The following is a 9,476-nucleotide window of genomic DNA, read 5'->3' as shown; positions in this document are numbered from 1 at the left end:
GGTATAAGTTTAAGTAAAAGTAAAGCAGAAATTATGAAACCACAAATAGAATTTCTAGGAATACAAATAGATAAAAATGGAATAAAAATGCAAACTCATATAGTAAAAAAAATAATTACTATTGATGAAAATATAGATACAAAAAAGAAATTACAATCATTCTTAGGATTAGTAAACCAAGTAAGAGAATACATACCAAAACTAGCAGAACACTTAAAATCACTATACAAAAAACTCAAAAAAGATGTTGAATATCATTTTGACAACAAAGACAAAGAACACATAAGAAATATCAAAATATTATGCAAGAAATTACCAAAACTATATTTCCTTGATGAAAGTAAAACATTTACATATATAATTGAAACAGATTCAAGTGACCACAATTATGGAGGAGTACTAAAATATAAATATAACAAAGAAAAGATAGAACACCATTGCAGGTATTGCTCAGGATCATATACTGAAGCACAGGCAAAATGGGAAATAAATAGAAAAGAATTATTTGCATTATATAAATGTTTGTTAGCATTTGAACCATATATAGTTTACAATAAATTTATTGTAAGAACAGATAACACACAGGTAAAGTGGTGGATAACCAAAAAGATAGATGATTCAGTTACAACAAAAGAAATAAGAAGATTGATATTAAATATATTGAATTTTACATTTACAATTGAGATTATTAAAACTGATGAAAATCTTATTGCAGACTACCTCTCAAGAAAGAGATACAATGAAAGATCTATTGGCAATGATGACAAACCTATGCCAGAAAATGGAAAAAATAGAGACAGATGTACAGAATTTGAAAGCTAATAGTCAGCAGCATGACTCTAAAAATGCGGAACTACGTCGTTCGGTAGACGAAAAACAGCCAGAGCTAAAAGGAACGTTGGGAAACTCCTTAAAACCCATGACATTACTGATGTTGCAGGTATAAGCAAAGGAGCTATGGAGAAACCTACACCAAAAAATACAAACTTAAATAACATATTTACCAAACCATTTTCTCCAAAGGTACGAATAATAGATACTTCAGCACCACAAACATTCTACGTATGCAGCTAGCCTGCATAAAGAGAAGAAAACATATAACCATATATCCCGAACATATATTGAAAACCTATACAAGATACAAAACTTTTTGAATCAAAAACCCAAATCTACCACGACATTAGAAAAAACCCAAGACTACCTAATCCAAAAACTACAAGGTTATAACAAGTTAATTGCACAACCAAAAACTAATCCAAACCTAGTAAAAACTTGTTATAACTATGGATTATTACAGTCTATACATATACAGGTGAAGAAATAAGTGGAATCCCAGAGGTCCACAAAGAATTTTTAATATATAAAAAGATAACAAAAGGAAACTTATTTTTCATAAGATTCTACACAGCACCAGCGGAGATACTCTATGATGAAATAAAGCCAATGATCCAAATAGTCAAAATTGGGCTAACACGAGAAATGATAATCCCAGAAGATATAGGCCAACAGCCAGAGATAACGAGAGTTGAGATACCCAGTTTCTATGCCAATAAAAGGATAATTGGATTATCAACTATTATACAAGAGCTAGCAAATAACTATCTACAAGGCAACGCCATATGGAGCTACTATTCGAGAGATCACTTAATGATATACGCCAATTCAAAAGAAATAAGACAAGCAGATATGGAAGAAGTCCAAAAATGGATTTTGTCCCTGTTAAAACCAGAAGCTACGCCAACAACGAGAGCATTAAAGCAAGGATTCATATCCGAAATCCCTGAGGTACTTTAAAAATAATAATAATAAATAAAAAAGTAAAGTATTTTGTTTTTTGTGTCGACTGAATATCAGCCATAAAATATGTACATTTAGGAGGAACAAAAATATTAATAAAAGCTTGTTTTAGAGAAGGAATAGATACACCTATTGAAATATATTTAGCAGATAATAGAATTATACACCCTATAGAAAAAAGTGTAATTAGTGCAGTAAAAGAAACTTAATATATCAAAAATTTAAATTTATAATAAGTGCTAATTACACAGTACCATTAACAGATAGAAATATAGATAAATCATTAGTCCTATATTGGAAAATGTCTGGAATAGAACTAGCACCAGGTAGCAAAGTATTTACAGCAAGATGTAAAAACCTATACATATTAACAACAAAGCATAAAATAACAGCAAGAAATAAAATTGATAAAATAAAAATAGAAAATCCTTTTGAAAAAATAATTACTGTAATAGACAATAATGACTATAGCTATAAAGAAATTGACATAGAAGAAGATTTAGAAATTGTAAAAGAAAGATTGAGCACTTCAAGCGTACCAAATACGTTAACAAGAGCTACCTCATCAAGAATGAGTACATCTAAAAGGAACTATGAAATCCCACAAAACTTATTAGATAAGGAAGAAATAACACCATATCATTATTACATAACAGGAATAATAGACCAAAGAAAATATAAAATCTTTATAAATACAGGACAAGAAGAAAATTACATAACAAGAGGATTAGTATTAGAAGAAGAAATTATAAAAACAGGACATATATGCCCTGGATTACCTAGTGAGACTGTAAACACAAATGAAGAAACAACGGAAAAAGAAATAATTATAGGAGGAATACCCTTAGTAATACCATTTAAAATATACCAAGGAAACCATAATATTACATGAGAAATAAAATGGTTAGAAAAAGTTAAACCGTACAACATAGAAAATGAACAATTAACAATAACTTGTCAAAATAAGAAAATAATTATAAAAAGAACAAAATGATTAATGAAAATATTTATACTTGCAAATATTATTGTAGAAGGATATCACAACAGATATTATACCCCTATGATAGATACAGGAGCAGAAGCGAATATATGTAAATATAATTGCTTACCAGAAGATAAATGGGAAAAATTAAAAACACCTATGGTAGTAACAGGATTTAATAACGAAGGATGTATGATTAAATATAAAGCAAAAAATATAAAAATACAAATATGGGATAAAATACTAACAATAGAAGAAATGTATAATTTTGAATTCACAATAAAAGATATGTTGCTAGGAATGCCATTTCTAGACAAATTTTACCGACATATAATAACAAAAACACACTGGTGGCTTACTACGCCATGTGGCTATAAAATAGGAGCAAAAAGAGTAAAAAATAAACAACAAAAATCTATAGAATGGATTAAATGCAGTGAAAAAATAAACCAGGAAATGTAAAATATAAATGAAAAACAAATTTTACAATTAGAAATCATTATATTTACAATAGACAAAGTTAAAATAATTAATGAACAACTAGAACAATTATATAGTGAAGATCCACTACAAGGATGGGAAAAACATAAAACAAAAATAAAAATTGAATTAATAGATGAAAATAGTATAATAACACAAAAACCATTAAAATACAACTTTGATGATTTGCAAGAATTTAAAATACATATAAATGAATTACTAGAAAAAAATTATATACAAGAAAGTAATAGTAAACATACAAGTCCAGCATTTATAGTTATAAAACACAGTGAACAAAAAAGAGGAAAAAGTAGAATGGTTATAGACTACAGAAATTTAAATGCCAAAACTAAAACATATAACTATCCAATACCAAACAAAATACTAAAAATAAGACAAATACACAGATATAATGATTTTAGTAAATTTGACTGTAAATCAGGATTTTACCATCTAAAACTAGAAGAAGAATCTAAACAATTAATAGCATTCACAGTACCGCAAGGATTCTATGAATGGAATGTATTACCATTTGGATATAAAAATGCACCAGGTACATACCAACATTTTATGGATAACTGTTTTAACCAGTTAGAAAATTGTGTTGTATATATAGATGATATATTACTATATTCTAAAACACAAGATGAACATATAAGATTATTAGAAAAATTTATACATATAATTAAACATTCAGGTATAAGTTTAAGTAAAAGTAAAGCAGAAATTATGAAACCACAAATAGAATTTCTAGGAATACAAATAGATAAAAATAGAATAAAAATGCAAACTCATATAGTACAAAAAAAATTACTATTGATGAAAATATAGATACAAAAAAGAAATTACAATCATTCTTAGAATTAGTAAACCAAGTAAAAGAATACATACCAAAACTAGCAGAACATTTAAAACCACTATACAAAAAACTCAAAAAAGATGTTGAATATCATTTTGACAACAAAGACAAAGAACACATAAGAAATATCAAAAAATTATGCAAGAAATTACCAAAACTATATTTCCCTTATGAAAGTAAAACATTTACATATATAATTGAAACAGATTCAAGTGACCACAATTATGGAGGAGTACTAAAATATAAATATAACAAAGAAAAGATAGAACACCATTGCAGGTATTGCTCAGGATCATATACTGAAGCACAAGCAAAATGGGAAATAAATAGAAAAGAATTATTTGCACTATATAAATGTTTGTTAGCATTTGAACTATATATAGTTTACAATAAATTTATTGTAAGAACAGATAACACACAGGTAAAGTGGTGGATAACCAAAAAGATAGTTGATTCAGTTATAACAAAAGAAATAAGAAGATTGATATTAAATATATTGAATTTTACATTTACAATTGAGATTATTAAAACTGATGAAAATCTTATTGTAGACTACCTCTCAAGAAAGAGATACAATGAAAGATCTATTGGCAATAATGACAAACCTATGCCAGAAAATCGAAAAAATAGAGACAGATGTACAAAATCTGAAAGCTAATAGTCAGCAGCATGACTCTAAAAATGCGAAACTACGTGTTCGGCAGACGAAAAACAGCCAGAGCTAAAAGGAGACATTGGAAAACTCCTTAAAACCCATGACATTACTGATGTTGCAGGTACAAGCAAAGGAGCTATGGAGAAACCTACACCAAAAATACAAACTTAAATAACATATTTACCAAACCATTTACTCCAAAGGTACAAATAATAGATACTTCAGCACCACAAACATCTACGTATGCAGCTAGCCTGCATAAAGAGAAGAAAACATATAACCATATATCCCGAACATATATTGAAAACCTATACAAGATACAAAACTTTTTGAATCAAAAACCCAAATCTACCACGACATTAGAAAAAACCCAAGATTACCTAACCCAAAAACTACAAGGTTATAACAAGTTAATTGCACAACCAAAAACTAATCCAAACTTAGTAAAAACTTGTTATAACTATGGATTATTAAATACAGTCTATACATATACAGGTGAAGAAATAAGTGGAATCCCAGAGGTCCACAAAGCATTTTTAATATATAAAAATATAACAAAAGGAAACTTATTTTTCATAAGATTCTACACAGCACCAACGGAGATACTCTATGATGAAATATAGCCAATGATCCAGATTGTCAAAATTGGGATAACACGAGAGATGATAATCCCAGAAGATATAGGCCAACAGCCAGAGATAACAAGAGTTGAGATACCCAGTTTCTGTGCCAATAAAAGGATAATTGGATTATCAACTATTATACAAGAGCTAGCAAATAACTATCTACAAGGCAACGCCATATGGAGCTACTATTCGAGAGATCACTTAATGATATACGCCAATTCAAAAGAAATAAGACAAGCAGATATGAAAGAAGTCCAAAAATGGATTTTGTCCCTGTTAAAACCAGAAGCTACGCCAACAATTAGAGCAATAAAGCAAGGATTCATATCCGAAGAACTGATGACAAGATACTGCAAGCTAGTTGGGCACAAATACCCAGACCATATTTGTTCAAAAAGTAACCAAGGGGATGACATAATCCCTGAGGTACTTTTAGAATAATAATAATAATAATTAAAAAAAAAGTAAAGTATTTTGTTTTTTGTGTCGGCTGAATATCAGCCATATGTACAAAGTAATAGTCTTTTTTTTTTGTCGTGTTGTGTCGGCTGTAAAAAGCCAATTATAAAAGTCTTAAAGTAAATAGTAAGAGTCAAGTTACTGTGTAAATAGTAAGAGTCAAGTAACTGTGTAAATAGTAAAGACCAATCGTCTTATAGTAAGGATGAAAGGTCATTATGTATGTGTATATAAGAGGCATTTGCCCTCATAAATAAAACAAGCCTCTTCCAAGTTTCTTCTCTCTACTACTTCTTACAAATCCGCTTCCACCCCAAAATTGGTATCACAGCTAGCTAACTAATTAAGCTATTAACTATGGAAAAAATTGGAGCTACGAATCTACAAAATCAGATATACACTCTCAAATTTATGAGTAGCTAAATAAATTTATTCCTGAAAATCTCTTGTTGATTATAATTGTTTATCATGACTTAATAATGTTCTAATAAGCATCTTTAGAAGGTTTGCTACAGAAATATTCTTCGAATAAGTATGCCCAGACTATGCCATCCTAAAGTTGAAACCGGTAGGCAAAAAGGCCGTTTAGGTGAGTAAACAAAGTTGAGGCGCTGTTAGGGTAACTAATCAAAAAAGAAAGCTGGAGTAGTGGCTAGACGAGATGATTATTAAATTATTATTATTTCATAAATAAGTATAATTCATTAAGAGGTTGGAAGGAATAAAATCTTTTAGCAAAAATGAATAAAATGAGTACCTATTTAATAGATGATGATGATAATTATAAGATATTACTACTCTATATACTAAAAAATCTGAGTACTGATATAAAAAGAGAAATTTATGACAAATTGGTAACATATGAAATAATAGAAATAACAACCCAAGGTTGGACTGAGCTAACCATACAAAGTATACAAGATGAACTTTACTATGACATGTATGATTTATATGATGATATAGATATATTCAGAGACCAATGATAAATTACGAATACTTACAATATTGGGTAAAAACTATAGAAGACATAGATCTACATGAAAAACTACTAATTGAAAATTTATTCGATTATTTAAGAACTCGAGAAGTTGAACATCTAGAATATATTATAAACAATACTAATGAAATACAACGATTAGATCTACTTAAAAGGGAATATTATAGTAAAACATTTTATGAAGAATAATACAACACCAAGCAAAGAAACTAAAATAACAAAAACCAAGATAGATAAAAAGGTACGAAAAATATGAAAAAAATTAAAATCCTTATATATAGAATATGAACTATCACAACTTATCAAAACAAATAACGATAAAAAAGATCACTTGATAAATATAATTTCGAAAACAGAATACAAATATGTTTGTTATTTGAAAAAACAGTATGAACAAAGAAAAATATAAACAACAATTAATAGAAAAAATAATGGAAAAAATAACTGAAAAAGAACAAGAATTACAACATAGAAAAAGAAGGTTAAAAGAAAATATATTAGCAGGAGCATGTAATAAATCAATACTAGCACAAAGAAAAGTTATATTTATGTTAGGATTAGAATTAGATTATCTTGAATATGAATTACAACATAATATAATACATAAATTATAATGAACAAAGAAGAATTTGCAGTAGACGAAAAGACATATGAAAACCAAGACGGAATGATAATAAAAATAATATTTTCAAATTTAGGAAGAAGATATAAAAAAATAGGAAATAATCTATACTTGATGTTAGAAAAAGAAACAGCAAGATTAGAAGATAGTTTAACAGCCATGATAAGAATAACAAAAGAAAATGAAGAAATAGAAAAATCAAAAGAAATAGAAAAAATAAAAGTAGAAGCAAAACAAGAAGTACAACATTTAGAAGAAATAAAAAATACAAGAATAAACGAACTAGAAAAAGAATTAGCAAGATTAAAATTGTTATATGAAAATAAACAAAAAGAAAAACAGATAGAAAAAGAAAAAGAATTAACAAATAAAATAAATGAAATGGAACAAAAATTAAATGAAGATCTTGAGGTAAATGAAATAAATGAAATAGATGAAAATGAAAATGACCAAAAATCAGAAATAAGTGACATAAGTGAGACATATACAGAAATTTTAGAACAAGTAAATAAACTAAAAAAATTAGAAATAAACACAGGAGATATGAATAGACCTAGTACGTCAAGAGTAAAAACCCCAGATAATAGTCCCCGAAATAGTCCTAGAAGTAGTCCTAGGTGGACACCACCAACTTATTATACAGAAAGTTATCAACAATCAGATAGAAATAATGCAATATGGAACAGTAGATTAAATAAAAATGGGATACCAAAACCAATAAGTGAACAATATAATTTCTTAGATTTAGATTATGTCACAGACATAAATAAAGCAATATTACTATGGACAGGAAATATATCTAAACAGTTAATAGCTAACAAAATAGAAACAACAAAAACACCAAGATACATAGAAAGAACATTCGTAGGAACAGCAAAATTATGGATAGAAAATCTACCCTCAGAAAGTTTAGAAGTACTTAGGAATGATAAGAAAATGGATGGATCCCCATCAGCAACAAATATAGATATACTAGACAAATATGAATCAGCAATAAGAAGTGAATTTGGAGGTATGACCACGGATATAAGAGAATAAAATAGGAAAAAAATAATAAATAGACAACTTATGACAAAATTAGCTATATGTAAAATGTGTTATATAGAAGAATATACTTGTGCATTCAAAGAATATTATTATAAAGCTAAATACAATTTAGACGAAGCAAAAGAAATAAGAAAACAATATTTTACAAAATTGCCAGAACCATTTAGTACAAAAATAATAAAGGATTGGAATAATGAAGGAATGGTAGATACTTTAGGAGCTAGAATAAAATTTCTATCTCAATGGTTTACACAATTATGTGAGAACCAAAAAGAAAAATTAAAAATGGAAAAAGTACTAAATAAAAATTTATCATGTTGTAAAAATAAAATGGCACCACAGTTTGGGTGTACAAATAAAAAACAAAAATCCAAAAGATATAAAAATTATAGAAAAAATAAAACTAAGTATAAATATAAACAACCAAGACGAAGGTATTATGTAAAAAACTATAAAATGAAAAGACCATATAGACCTAAAAGAAAAATATCCCAATGTACATGTTATAACTGCGGAAAGACAGGACACATAGCTAGAGACTGTAAATTACCTAACAATCCAAAAAGAAAACAAATTGCAGAAATAGTTATAGATGATGACGAATATATATCTTTGAACTTCGTCCATATCTGATTTTCTTAATTCTTTGGAGTTTGCATATATCATTACCTGATCTCTTGCATAATAACTCCAAATAGCATTGCCATCTAAATAGTTGTTTGCTAGCTCTTGTATAATCGTAGCTATACCAATTATTCTTTTATTTTCATAAAAATTTGGTATATAATCGTAGCTATACCAATTATTCTTTTATTTTCATAAAAATTTGGTATTTCTACTTTTGGTATCTCATTTTGTTTTTCTATTTCTTCTGGAATAATCATATCTTTTGTTAATCCTATCTTTACCACCTGTATTGGTGATTTTATCTCTTCGTATAATATCTCTGCTG

The 9,476-nt window shown here is 27.8% G+C and overlaps 2 pseudogenes; both read left to right on the top strand.

The window, feature by feature from the left end:
• Positions 1-1,479: 1,479 nt before the first annotated feature.
• LOC112941489 (uncharacterized) lies at positions 1,480-7,353 on the top strand (annotated as a pseudogene).
• Positions 7,037-9,157, top strand: LOC138348743 (uncharacterized; annotated as a pseudogene).
• The last annotated feature ends 319 nt before the right edge of the window (positions 9,158-9,476 follow it).

The sequence above is a fragment of the Solanum lycopersicum genome, chromosome 5 (assembly GCF_036512215.1).
Source record: "Solanum lycopersicum chromosome 5, SLM_r2.1".
In the NCBI taxonomy this organism is placed as follows: Eukaryota; Viridiplantae; Streptophyta; class Magnoliopsida; order Solanales; family Solanaceae; genus Solanum; species Solanum lycopersicum.
This window is presented reverse-complemented; position numbering and strand designations above follow the sequence as displayed.